Raw genomic sequence first — 14959 nt, 5'->3', positions numbered from 1 at the left:
GGTAAATTTGTTATTTTGCTTGAAATTGGGTAAGTGGGAATAAAAATTTGTTGCTGGGGTAAGTGAGACAGTTTTAGCTGATTTTGGTGCTTTGGGTCAAGAACCCGTTCTACACCTATCATTCTTTCAAAAGCAAGCCAATTTATTTCAATACTAGTTTTGTGCTGTTGGAAATAATCGTTAGTCGTCACCCTTACTTGTTCGATCAGTTATGAATTTTATTAATTGTTGTTGAACTGTCTCTCTTCTTTGCAGATAGATCGAGAGTATACTGACAGATGGCTACTATGGCCTTATCTGCAACGGACGTCTTAATTGGAAAACTTCTGATAATTCTTGAGAACGAAGGAACAACCATAGCCGGTGTTCGTGATGAAGTTGAAAAGATTAAGGAGGAGCTTCTAAGCATGAAAGCTTTCCTGGTGGATGTGGAAGCAAACAAAGCAAAAACTGAAGGAGAGAAATTGTGGGCTGCAAGCATCAGAGACTTGGCCTATGAAGTTGAAGATATCATTGATGAATTCATGTATCACATGTATGAGAAGCAAAGTGGGGGTCGACTTTTTAGGGGGCTCCACAAAACCATTGGCGCTCCAAATCATCTTTGGTTCAGGCATAAAATTGCAAAGAAGTTGAAGAAAATTACTGAAATGATCAAAGCCATTCCAGAGAGGAATCAAAGGTACGGTGTTGGCCATGTAGGAGGAGCAACTACATCCGAAGATATTCACAAATTGGTGCAGAACCAAGCGGAGTCCTCCATTTTCATTATGGAAGACGAACTGGTAGGGATTGAAGGCAAGAAGCAAATACTAATGGGATGGCTCATGGATGAAGAGCAACACCAAACTGTTATATCTGTGGTTGGCATGGGAGGTTAGGGAAAGACAACTCTAGCTGCCAAGACCTTCAACAATGAAAAGGTAAAGAGACATTTCGATTGTTATGCATGGATTACCATTTCTCAATCTTATGATGTGGTACACTTGTTTCGAAGCTTGATTAGGGAACTCTACAAATCAAGGAAGGAAGAGTACTCTGCAAATTTGAATGCCATGAGTCGCATAGAATTGCTAGAGTTACTAATTAACTACTTGGAGTCCAAAAGATACCTGGTTGTTCTAGATGATGTGTGTGATATAAAAGCTTGGAGAGAAATTAAAGTATCACTTCAAGATAGGCAACTCGGAAGTCGAATCATAGTTACAACTCGAAAAGAAGATGTAGCATGCAATTCTTTTGGAGTTAAAAGCCATGTTCACCATATTCAACCCCTGTTAAAGAATAAGGCTTGGGAGCTCTTCAGCAAGAAAGCATTCTCAACTAATCAGCATAAAACTTGTCCTACTGAGCTTGAATCATTAGCTTGCCAACTTGTGGAAAAGTGTGAAGGCCTTTCTTTGGCTATTGTGTCTTTAGGTGGTCTTATGTCTTCTAAGAAGTCACTGGATCAATGGGACAAAGTCCTCAACAGCTTCAATTGGCATCTACATAAAAATTCATTGCTAGACCCTGTTAGAAACATCTTGTTGCTGAGTTTCAGTGATTTGCCATCTTAATTGAAACATTGCTTCCTTTATTGCTCTCTATTCCCAGAAGATTTTGTAATTAAAAGAAAAAGGCTCACTAGATTGTGGATAGCCGAAGGATTTGTTGAACATGTTAAAGGGGTCACACCAGAAGAAGTTGCAGACGACTATCTTATGGAGCTCTGTTTCCGTAGCGTGTTACAAGTTGTAAAGAGAAATGGTACAGGAAGGCCGAAAAAAGTTAAGTTGCATGATCTGATGCGAGAGCTTGCTTTGTCGACAAACGTGGTCTTGTATACGATGGGAGAGAAGTAATGGAAGACATTTCAACCCGTCGCTTGTCAATTCACAAAATGGAAGGAGAAATTAAATCATGGCCAGGTATGTCAAAGATTCGTTCTCTTCTTGTATTTGCAACTGACATGTCCTCATTGTCTTTCTCAAATGCACTGGTTTCTCGATTCAAATTGTTGAGGACTCTAGACTTGGAGGATGTCCAAATTGATAAACTGCCAGATGTAGTTGTTTACTTGTTCAACTTGAGATATTTAAATTTGAGGAACACTTTAATCAAGGAACTTCCCGAGTCCATAGGGCGTCTCCGTAACCTTCAATTTCTGAACATCAAGGATGCTAAGATAGCATCACTTCCACAGGGAATTGCAAAGTTGTTGAACCTGCGCCATCTAATTATGTATCGCTACACTGGAAAGTTTCAGGACTTCAAATATGTGAGTGGGATAAAAGTGCCATCGAATGTTTGTAAGTTGCAGAAATTGCAAAGCTTATCTATGATTGAATCAGAAGGGAACACTAGTAGACTTATCGGCAACATGACTCAACTTAAGAGCATCGGCATATCGAATGTGAAAGAAAAAGATGAGATTGACCTTTGGGTCTCAATTGAAAAGTTGAATCTGCTTCAATCTATGGTTTTAATGGCAAGTGATGAAGAGGAAATCCTTCCGGTGAAAGCAGAATGTCCACCTCTTCCGCGCCTTCGAGCACTTTATTTGATTGGCAGGCTGCAAAACGTATTACCTTGGTTTTCTTCACTACAAAACCTTGTACGTCTGTGTCTGCGTTGGTCTAGACTTGAAGAGGATTTACTACCTCAAATTGAAGCACGGCCCGCTTGATCTTTGGAATGCATATGTTGGGGAAGAGTTGTGTTTCCGCAGAGGCTTTGTAAAGCTGGAGAGGTTGGAGTTGTTCAATTTTTCCTCGTTGAAAAAGACAAGTATAGAAAAAGAGGTGATGCCAAATCTCCGGTACTTATCGGTTAAAAACTGCATGGAGTTAAAGACAGTGCCACTAGGACTTGAATACTTGTCTAATCTACAATCTTTGGATCTGGTGTTTGTTCCCATTGAAGTTATACAGCCCATTCGGAAAGGAGGCGAGGATCGCTCTAAAGTACAACACATTCCTGAGATCATACATATTTTTGAACAATCATCCAAGCTGGTCCACGAAAACTTGGCCCAGTGTTTCTTTCTCCTGCAAGGTACATATATTTATCCTTTTATCATACTATACAAGAAATGCTACACAACAATTCAAATGAGATGTATAATTTAACAACAGCAGATTGTAGAAGGCCTCCCATCTTTAGATGTTTGCGAACACATTTAGGAGTCAAATTCTGAAAACCAAGCTGAAAGTTAAACAGAACAATCAAAGAGATGCTGAGATTTAAGCTGCCCCAACTTTCGAGTTGTCGTCGTCGTCTTCTTGCTTGTTGCTGTGCTTCTTTTGTTGTTGTTGCTATTGTTCTGGTGTTGCTCTTCAAGGAATTTGATGAAAGCCTCTAAGTCATTTTATGGATGAGTAGTTGTATATAAGAAGCTTGAACATATGCAGCAGCTTCCTTGAGAAACTTTGAAAATGTAGCATTTGAGAAGCTTGAACACAGTGTTGCAGCTTCCATGAGAAACTTCCCCGGGCAATTTCATTTTTTAATTCCGTAGAACTTGGTGTCTTTATTTTAGTAACTACAAATTCCAACTTTTCCAAGGTTAGCCTTGAATACAGTTGTTATTCGTATGCAACTTTTCTGTTGCAATATGCGAAGGCCACTGGAAACCCACAAATCACACGGAAGTCTTGTATAATGTGAACTGTAAATACACAGAGAGCTAATACTAAACATGCCAAGGAAATGTGGTTTTACATTACAAGGCAAGCTCTTTTTCATAGAAAAACCCACTCGAAAATTCCATGTATAAGAATCTACTGAGATCAACACATTGTAAAAGAGGGTATGTATGACAATATCACTCTCGAGGCTATGTAAGGTCATCTTCATCCAATTCTTCTTGCTCCTTGGACGCATTTGTCTTTAGTCCACTGACATCACCTATAGGCAGTTTCCTGGCGAGTCTGATGACCTGCAGCCGTTTCAGTTTAGTGAAACAAATGTGAAACCAAGCATTTTGCAGAACAGAAAAGCATATTCAAAATAAAGATTGGAATACAACCACCATTCTTCATAAAAAGACAGGTTTAACCAAACATCCCTATATCATATGCATTACCATGTGATCAAGATGAGAAACTGTGCTTGACTAAGCAAGTCGTTTGATTTCCTTAATATCACCTTCTGTGTATGAGGAAAGAAGTTTACTAGCACATCAGCCATGACCATTGCCCAAAAAAGCATCGACCCTACAAAGATCCAAAAGCAGTAAGCGTGTAATCATGTAAATAGTACTTACCCACATATGTAGTGCGAGTAAATAGCATTTCATATGAATATAGATAACCATAGCCTCTCTTGTCATCATTCTATGATTTTATATAGATGCAACTTAGGTCAATTGATAATTGTTTTTCAAATTAAAAGAAACTAGCATCTGGTAAATTTATAAATAAAAGGCAAGCCCCAGGAAAGTATAGGTTGGCTCCCAGCTCCATCTCGGCTGGCATCCTGCTCTCGGGCTTCTATTTCAATCCGTGCTGGACCGATCGATATACCACTAATAAAGTCTCCAGTCAACTGGTGGAATATATCGCATCAATCTGTGAGCATTAGCATTTTTGGACTCTGCCTTGATTAATTGTCTATTGTTGTAGTATATATGACTCATATAGTATGAGTCATGTTGTATGAGTCATAGTATGAGTCATAGTATAAATGTCTATATCATGTAATAGATACTTGAGTGTATAAATATAGGTACTTGAGTGTATGAGGACATGTGTAACATACTTTATGACAAGGAGCAACAGCAAGACACTTATCATCATCGAAGACAAGTATGTGGAGCTGCAATCCTCATCAACCAAGAGAAGATTATCACCAAAATGATAATATCTTAGAGCTTTCACACTAGCTTTGTATTCCTATATAAACCCTCCATTGTGAGAAGAATAAACACACAATTACTCTCTCCATCTCTCTGTCAATTTATGCTTGTGCTCAAACACGTTATCAGCACGAAATTGCTCTAGAATTAGAATCGAAATTGTCAAAATAGAGGAAGTTCATAATCCGATTAAAGCCATTTTTCCAAACCTACAAAAAACCTCCAAACCCTAGCACATATCAAAGCCCTTGATCCAAGAAGCCCAGAACCAGTTTCAGAACCGCCAGAACCGGCCGGAAACAGCCTGAACCGGCCACCGGAAAAATTGAACCGCTGCCGAACCGCTGTCGAAGCCCTACCGAGCCCTGCCGAGTCCTGCCGAGATCTGCCGAGAAGCTGCCGAGCGAGTCCTGCCGAGACCTGCCGAGAAGCTGCTGAGAGCTGCCGAGCGAGTCCTGCCGAGACCTGCCGAGAAGCTGCCAAGACCTGCCGAGCGAGTCCTGCCGAGTCCTGCCGAAAGCTGTCGACAGCACCTGCCGAAAGCTGCCGAGCGCATCTGCCGAGCCCCTGCCGAGCCCCTGCTGCGCAGCTGCCGAACAGCTGCCGAAGCACCTGCCGAGTTGCTGCCTAGCATCTGCCGACAGATTCCGACAACTTTCCGGCGACTTTCGGAACACTTTTCCGGTGACTTTCGGGACACTTTTCCGGCGACTTTCCGGAAGTTTTTGGGCAACTTTGTGGTCATTTCTGACAACACTATTTCAAGGTATTATTTACTAAAAGTTCCCGTTTTTGAGTTTTTTTTTTTTACTCCTTTTTCTTCTCTTTCTTTTTCTCGGGAACTTGCAATCAAAAAAGGCGGAATTATAGAAATTCGCGCTAAACGAACTAAGAGTGTTCGTAATCAATGAACTAAGAGTGTTCATAATATTCGGACTAAGAGCGTCCGTGAGCATCGATTTATGACCCTATTAAACATCATTGTTTAGGTCTAATCCAAATATTCTTGGAAATTGATTTCTTGGTAGCATAGCTCGGAAATCTTATTATTTTTAGTTTTCGTGGAAGTTTAAACTCCGAAACTAATATATCTTTTCTTCTTATTATTATGTCGAATGAACCTAGACTCGATTTTCAAATCCTTGACTCAACAGGTTTGGAATACCATAGTTGGAAAACCGACGTTGAGAACCATCTCACATCGAAAGGGATATTGCCCATCATACAGGCACCAACTGCGAGCCTTGTGTTCCAACGAACATCCATAAAGCATGCACAAACAATTATCTTGATGCGACGCCATATGGACAAAGCACTCAGATTAGAGTATATGTCCATCAAAGATGCAAGGGACCTATGGGCAGCGCTAGAAGAGCGCTTTGGTAATATCCAAGATTCCCTCCTCCCTGACTTGAAGGTTCAGTGGAACAATATACGTTTCTCAGACTTCAAGTCTGTTTCTGAATACAATTCAGAAGCTCTTCGCCTAAAGGCCATGCTGAAGTTCTGTGGAAAACCTATCACAGAAGAAGAGCTAATTGAGAAAACTCTCTCCACCTTCCCCGTCTCAGCAATTATACTATCAAAGCAGCATCACACTGAATTTAATGCTGGACGACTTACAAGGTTCAATGAGCTCATTAATATTTTGTCGGTAGCTGAGAAGCACGACAACATCCTTGTAAAGAATTATAATTCAAGGCCCGTTGGAACCAAAAGCGTTCGTGAGGAGAATTATAATGCACCCAAGAGAGGGCGCAAGGAGCGGTACCCTAATAACAGGGGACATGAAGGACGAACGGGTCCATATAACCGCCCCAACAAAGAAGGCAGCCGCAACTATAGTGCGGGCACACGTGGTGGTAACTACACACGTGGGAGAGGTGGATATAATAACACCATGGGCCGTAACACTGTGGGCCGTGGAGGTCGCACCATACGTCGTGGTAGTAGCAGTAACAACCCGCCTAGGGAATATCCACAACGTGCACCACCTGCACCTCAAATCAAGGGAGGCAACCACAATGACATGTGTCATCGGTGTGGTTCAATCGAGCATTGGTTTAGGCAATGCCAGGCAAGTACTCAACTAGCTGCACGCTACAAGGAGTACAGGGAAACAAGGGAGCAAGAAGCCAACCTTGCTGAAGAAGAAAATGGTGAAGATGTCAATCTCACCATAGAAGACTTCAAAGCTGTAAATGAAGAGCACGAGGATGCCGCAGACTTTGATTAGAATAGTCTTTTCTATTTTCCAATAAAACGGCAAATGTGCCTTAGTCAATAAATGACAATTGTATTGACTCTTTCTCATGCGGCGTACCTAATGAAGTATGATGTCTAGGAAAGTAATTGAGATCGGGGTACTTAAGCGAGCCTCGCTCTACCAACATCTCTCTACTTCCCTGGTCATATTTCATTAGAATTACCAAACGGATTGAGCAATTACAATTTGTATAAGTTTGATTTTATTTTGGAATAGACTTTGGAAACTTTGATGTAATCATTGGTTTTTTCCTTAAAGTATCGCATTATCATTCAATGTCATGGACATGTGTTAATATTCCGAACTTTATTTTTTCAGTATGTTTTCGGGAGAATTGGAATGCCTTCTTGATAGTGGCACCACACATACTATATTACGACATAGGCAATTATTCTTATGGATGACGCCTAGTCAAACTTCAGTAACTACGATGGCAGGTCCATCACAATTGATTCATGGTCGAGGACCAGCTCAATTTTTGTTGCCAAATGGCACAAATATTAATGTCACCGAAGCTCTATATGCTCCAAGGGCTAGAAGAACCCTATTGAGTTTTAAAGATATAAGAACCAATGATTTTCATGTGGAAACACATAGTGAGAATGGACAAGAGTTCCTTTGCATCACCTCTAATAACTACGGAAAAACACGAGTATTAGAGAAACTTATGTGTCGCTCTAGTGGATTGTACGCAACCACTATTAGAGTCATTGAATCCAACCATGTCATGAATGAAAATTTATGGGATTCCGACACATATAGGCTTTGGCACGATCGTTTGGGACATCCAGGTCGTGATATGATGATCCGTATATTAAAAACTTCACACGGACATCCATTCTTCAAAACGAAAAGAAGTACGAACCAAAGAGAGGTTCAAAGAATTACTTCTCAAGCATATCATTCGTTTTGCAAAGCTTGCTCTTTAGCAAAAGTAGGATTGAGACCATCCTATGCAAAGGACACTAAAGAAAATATACCATTCTTGCAAAGAATACAAGGTGATATTTGTGGACCTATCCAACCAACTTGCGGACCATTTAGATATTTTATGGTGTTGGTTGATGCATCGACACGTTGGTCACATGTCATGCTCTTATCCACAAGAAATGCTGCATTTGCTAAACTCCTAGCACAAATCATTAAGTTAAGGGCTCACCACCCAGATCACCCTATTAAGTCAATTCGTCTTGACAATGCTGGGGAGTTTACATCAAAGACTTTTGATGATTATTGCATGTCCATTGGGATCGAGGTTGAACACCCTGTCCCTCATGTACATACCCAAAATGGTCTCGCAGAAGCTGCCATTAAAAGACTTCAAATGGTTGCAAGGGCATTGGTTATGCGCACCAATCTCCCTATTTCTGCTTGGGGCTATGCAATATTGCACGCAGCTGTGCTTATTCGTCTAAGGCCCACTGCCACACAACCCTTTTCTGCGTCCCAGATGGTAACTGGGTATGAGCCAAATGTCTCACACTTACGCATATTTGGGTGTGCAGTCTATGTGCCAATTGCGCCGCCACAGCGCACTAAAATGGGTCCTCAAAGACGATTAGGCCTTTATGTTGGCTATGACTCTCCAACCATTATCCGCTACATAGAACCCTTGACAGGTGATCTATTTACCGCTAGATTTGCGGATTGTCACTTTGATGAGACAGTCTTCCCGTCATTAGGGGGAGACATGAACACTAATGTTCAACAAAAAGGACAGGAATTGTCGTGGTTTGTCCCCACTTTGTCTCATCTTGATCCCCGAACCGCACAGTCTGAAATAGAAGTGCGGAGAATTCTCGATCTTCAGAAAGTAGCAGAATCGATGCCTGATGCGTTTTCTGATATCGCTAAAGTGACGAGATCACACATACCTGCTGCAAATGTACCTGCAAGGATTGATGTCCCTAAAAGACATAATGCCATCTCAAGAGTACATGAGAATGGCGCCAACGTCCCCTCTATGGGTGACACATTGGCTAGGCCCACGGCTCCTGCCAGGAAGCGCGGGAGGCCCATAGGTTCGATGGATTCTCGCCCAAGGAAGAAAGCGAGTTTGACACAAAATAATCCATTAATCATCGATACAAATAATCCATCTCATGAGAATATTCCGGATTATGGTTATGTCCAAGAGACATCATTGGGGGACGCTCCAATGACAGAACCAAATCCAGAGAATAGAGAGATCTCCATGAATTACACTAGTATACATGTGATGATGGATAGAAATTCTATGACTATTGATGATGCATTTGCATATCATATTGCAAAAGGAAATATAGAATACGATGATATCGAACCTTGCTCCGTTGAAGAATGTCAACGTAGAGCAGATTGGTCTAAATGGAAAGATGCGATCCAGACTGAATTGGATTCACTAACAAAGAGACAGGTATTTGGGTCTATAATGCTGACACCACCAAATATAAAGCCTGTTGGCCACAAATGGGTCTTTGTTAGAAAGCGTAATGAGAAAAATGAGGTTGTTAGATACAAAGCCCGCCTCGTGGCGCAAGGTTTCTCACAACGCCCTGGAATCGACTACGAGGAGACATACTCTCCCGTAATGGACGTTATAACGTTCCGCTACCTTGTCAGTTTGGTAGTTTCCGAAAAACTTGACATGCAGCTTATGGATGTGGTTACAGCATATCTCTATGGGGATCTAGATTCAGAGATATATATGAAGGTTCCAGATGGACTTCAATTACCCAAATCAAGTGGCTCTAAACCACGGAGCGCGTTTTCAATAAGATTAAGACGCTCACTATATGGATTGAAACAATCCGGACGGATGTGGTATAACCGTCTAAGTGACTACTTGATTGGGAAGGGATATGTTAACAATGAAATATGCCCTTGCGTGTTCATTAAAAAGACAAGTTCCGGATTTGCAATTGTAGCAGTTTATGTCGATGACATGAACCTAATTGGAACTCTAGATGAGTTAAAGGAAACTGCTAAATATTTGAAATCCGAGTTTGAGATGAAAGATCTTGGGAAAACACGGTTTTGCCTCGGAATAGAACTCGAGCACCGTAGTGATGGGATTATGATCCATCAGTCAGCATATACTCAAAAATTACTAAGGTGCTTTAATGAAGATAAAGCAAAGCCTGTAAGTACTTCCATGATCGGCCGTAGTCTTGAGCCCACAAAAGATCCGTTTCGTCCAAGGGATGAGGACGAAGATTTATTAGAGGCTGAAATACCCTATCTAAGTACGATAGGCGCATTATTGTATTTAGCTCAATGCACAAGACCGGATATCTCATTCGCAGTGAACTTGTTAGCTCGACATAGTTCTGCGCCAACACGCCGTAATTGGATTGGCATAAAGACAATCTTTCGATACTTAAAAGGTACGATTGATATGGGCTTGTTTTATCCCTACAGAGAGAAAAGAAAAGACGGAAGCATGGGATCAGACCCCAAGAGGCAAAAAGCCATCTTCCGTAATGTAGACGCCGGTGACACCGTCCATGGTGACCGACGTTCTCCTCCTCCCCTCCATCAAAATGATAATGATGTTTTGATGGGATTTGCTGATGCAGGGTATCTCTCTGACCCTCACAAAGGTCGCTCCCAAACAGGTTATGTCTTTACCATGGGAAGCACGGCGATATCTTGGAGATCTACAAAACAGACCCTTGTTGCTACTTCCTCAAATCATGCAGAGATTATTGCTCTACATGAAGCTATGCGTGAATGCATATGGCTAAGGTCTATAAATAGACACATTCGAGGAACTTGTGGTTTGAAGTTTACCACAAATGAACCTACATGCATTTACGAGGATAATGCAGCTTGTATTGAGCAAATGAAATTAGGTTTCATCAAGGGCGACAATACCAAGCATATATCGCCAAAATTCTTCTACAATCAGCAACAACAAACACTTCTAAATATTGAAGTAACTCAAATCCGATCAGAGGATAATGTAGCGGACTTATTTACTAAGTCGCTACCAAAATCCCCTTTCGAGAAACATGTGAAGAGCATCGGATTGAGAAGGTTATCTGAACTCCCACGATCTTCAGGGGGAGTCTAAATCAGGGGGAGTATCCAGAAACATACTCCACACTCAAACGCGCGTTGTGCTCTTTTTGTCCTTCGACCAAGGTTGTTTTTTCCCACAGGGTTTTATTACTTGGCAAGGTTTTTAACGAGGCAACTCAGAAGCGCACGGTCTAGACAAATACTATTGACATGAAATATCCAAGGGGGAGTGTTGTAGTATATATGACTCATATAGTATGAGTCATGTTGTATGAGTCATAGTATGAGTCATAGTATAAATGTCTATATCATGTAATAGATACTTGAGTGTATAAATATAGGTACTTGAGTGTATGAGGACATGTGTAACATACTTTATGACAAGGAACAACAGCAAGACACTTATCATCATTGAAGACAAGTATGTGGAGCTGCAATCCTCATCAACCAAGAGAAGATTATCACCAAAATGATAATATCTTAGAGCTTTCACACTAGCTTTGTATTCCTATATAAACCCTCCATTGTGAGAAGAATAAACACACAATTACTCTCTCCATCTCTCTGTCAATTTATGCTTGTCCTCAAACATCTATAATGTATAGTAAATAAAGCTGATGTAATAATACTCAAGGTGCAGAACTTCTATATATCGCTTATACCAGAAGTTTCTATTAGAGCTTTTACTTACTGGGAGCAATCATTGTAGCATTTTTCTGCTTGCTTGACGTCATGAATATACAGGTATATGAGAATTAATTGCACTGAGATATGCCTGATTCAACAAAGGTTATAAAATTAACTTCTTCATTAATTAGTATCATATTCAAACATGAAACTAAGGAATTAAAGAGTGACTGATACTCGAAAGCAAATAGGATAACAACATTAATAATGCAACAGCTTAATCTCCCATATGCAGATGCTAGTTACTGCTAACTTTACAAAAGCACAAGTTACAGTCATCACATGATTATCAGACTCCAGATGTAGAATTGTAGCACCAAGAGTTTGCTACTCTGAACCTTTGCAGATACTTGTATTCTAACTGAAACAACCTGTAGAATTAGTTTCAATGCAAAAACCAAGATACATGTACAGAGGCCACAAGGACGGTATTATGTGTAAAACAAGGTACGAGAAGACTAATTATAGCCCTCATAAGAAAAGTTTAGTTACTAAAGATGCAAAAGGGCATTGGTCTCTCTGTTCAGAGACAAGCAAATGAAAGCAGAAAGAAAGACGCTAGATACTTAGTTGTAAGTTTAATCCTGTTAAGAAAATGCTCTTTCTCAGAAAACTCGAGTCCACTTTTTCAAGCTTTAGCACTCTATTTAGCATAGGTATTTCAACAAGAGAGCCATTTCCACATTGTATTCATATCAGATATACTTCTAAACCAGTCCAAAATAATCTATATCATTTACAGATAAATAAATGGTAAAGAATAGTGTCAAGGGAACCAATTCCAAACGTTATCATTTCGATAAGGAATAGTGTAAAACCAAAGGATAAATGTTCAAAAAGCAATCCTTTCGCACCTTGCTCCTGCCCCCCTCTCCACTCCTCTTCAGTTTTCAATGTGATAGGTCTCTCAATATCAGCAGCCTCTGCAGAGAGCATATGTTTGTACTCATCATCTCCAAATCAGCCATAGCCTTTGCCTTCTTATCCCAAGGATTCCACACCACTGGATGAAAGAAACCGGTACACAACATAATTCCAACTAACAGAATGAGGGCAGGTCTTTCAGAGCAACAAGATTCTCACTTTTCATGGAATTTAGATATGATGGAATCAGAGATAACTTAGAATGTGACTGAATGAAAATATGGCTATTTGAGATGTAAACTAGATAGTTAGCTAATTCAGTAAACATAATGTCCTCTGCATTGTACTTTCTTCTTTTCATAAAAGTATGTTCCTTATAGATAACTGGACAGAATGTAGGAACAGGCTTCACATCGTCAACCACAAATGGTTGGGACAAGGCTATGTGGCAGTTGATTGATATGAAATTTCCACTATCCTTGCTATCACTACCTATTAAATCAATCAATCCAAAGCAAGGATATATTTAAAAACACAAAGAAAGAAATAGCAACTGTTCTCTACACAGATCCTAGACATCTTATGGCAGAGAAAGTGCCAAGATATATCTTCTCCGTTGTAATAATATATGTTACAATGGGGTGTGTGTGTTTGGTGGGGTGGTAAGACTTTGGTCTCATATATAAGAGGTCAGGAGTTCGAGCCCCATCAAGGGTGGGAATGGGGTGGGGTTTTTTTTTTTTTTAAAAAAAAAAAAAAAAAAAATGTTACAATGGTATATGCAACAATGAGCTTCCGTTATTCATGGCTCATGTTAAATGGTGTAAAGCCAGGCATTTTAACTGATCAAAGTTACATAAATTGAAAATAAATAAATAATTAGAACTATATTAACCAATGCAAAAGCTAGAAAATGAATAGCCTAGTAAAATTACCTCCGATTCAAATGTTATAGCATCCCCTTGCTCCGTACGACATTTCCTGTTCTGCATGTTCTACATGAAGTTCACTTTAGAGTGGTCACCAACACTACTTTATTGTTGATGTCAAGAAAGGATCGGGTGTTGCGGATGGGAAGGCTGCAGATGCCGGCGTTCGTAGATTTGGCGGCTGGTCAGGTGGCAATGGCGGCAGTGCTGGATCTCTGGTTGATGATTTTCTTCCCGAGCAAGACACTGGGAGTGTCCAGCTGGGCCTGCTGGCCTTTCATGGTGGATGCATGCCTCAGTACCTGGATTGGGTTTTGGGCCCAAAAGGCAATTAGAAGCAAGAATAGGCCTAAGTGTGCTAAAGACGAGCTGCATACAGATGGTGGAACTATTGGGGATGCTGGTGCATCATCCTCAGCTACTAATGTTTAAATGTTTCTTGGGTCACAAGATCTAGTTACTTGGTTGTCACATTTATTTATTTTGCTTCTAAGTTTCTAGGTTTTGTTAGAATAAAGGTGCTTAATTGTCCTTAAAAGGTAGGTGTTTCCGGGAGTGCGAGGTTCTGTGTTTTCTTAGAATAGATCATTTCTATGTCCTAAAAGACGGCTCTTTCTGTTAGCCCCCTCTGAGGTGTGTCGATTCTGGTACTGCTTGCTGAATTATAAATTTGACTGACCTTCTTCGATTAAAAAAAAAAAAAAGTCTTATCAGGATTGGATTAAAAATTCAATCCAATCCATGTCACCAAAACAACCATATATGTTACATTTTAATATCGATACTCATTGCAAGGTTATGTAGAGAATATTATGGATATTTTGGATTTTAATCAAGGCCATATAAGATGTGGGCAAGGTAGCAATAGTTTTAGAATAACTTTTTTTCTTTGCCCATATAAGGTACCGTTTAACTTTTTATAGTTTATTTGATGACTCCATATACATACGACTATTAGAATTTTGAGAATTGTGAACCCATCGACTTATTGAGGAGGAGTTGCGTTCCTCACACCACAGTCATCTTAACCGAAGTCAATTGTTACACCATCATCATTGGAAATACTAATTTAAGTTAGTAGAAAGTGGTTTATCCATAAGTTATGGAGAATCCAAGATTTAAACTAAGATTTTCTTTGTGTCATTTATACATGCTTTGGATTATGATAACTAAGGTCTTTGAGATGTTTGGTGCTTCCTCGTTTAATCAAATTTCGGTACGGTCACTGAGGTTTGATTAACCAGGCCGAAGCTTCAAAGCCCCAAGCCCAATTAATAATCTTAACTCTAAGGTGGGCTGAAACCCCAATCAAATGTTTTAGCCGCCACATTGACCCGAAGCCCAAAAGCTTCGTGATCCACCCGGGGTATTTTG

General features: G+C 40.2%; 1 long non-coding RNA gene and 1 pseudogene across 1 annotated transcript; one reads left to right on the top strand and one right to left on the bottom strand.

Annotated features, from left to right (window-relative positions):
- Positions 1-278: 278 nt before the first annotated feature.
- On the top strand, positions 279-3110 carry LOC133731194 (disease resistance protein RPM1-like; annotated as a pseudogene).
- A 547-nt stretch (positions 3111-3657) lies between these two features.
- Positions 3658-12801, bottom strand: LOC133729024 (uncharacterized). Its single transcript, XR_009856191.1, has 4 exons — positions 12647-12801; positions 11797-11880; positions 4067-4196; positions 3658-3919 (listed from the first exon to the last, which is right to left on the bottom strand). It is a non-coding gene; the product is annotated as an uncharacterized LOC133729024 (long non-coding RNA).
- Positions 12802-14959: the final 2158 nt, after the last annotated feature.

The sequence above is a fragment of the Rosa rugosa genome, chromosome 2 (assembly GCF_958449725.1).
Source record: "Rosa rugosa chromosome 2, drRosRugo1.1, whole genome shotgun sequence".
NCBI classification, from domain to species: Eukaryota; Viridiplantae; Streptophyta; class Magnoliopsida; order Rosales; family Rosaceae; genus Rosa; species Rosa rugosa.
This window is presented reverse-complemented; position numbering and strand designations above follow the sequence as displayed.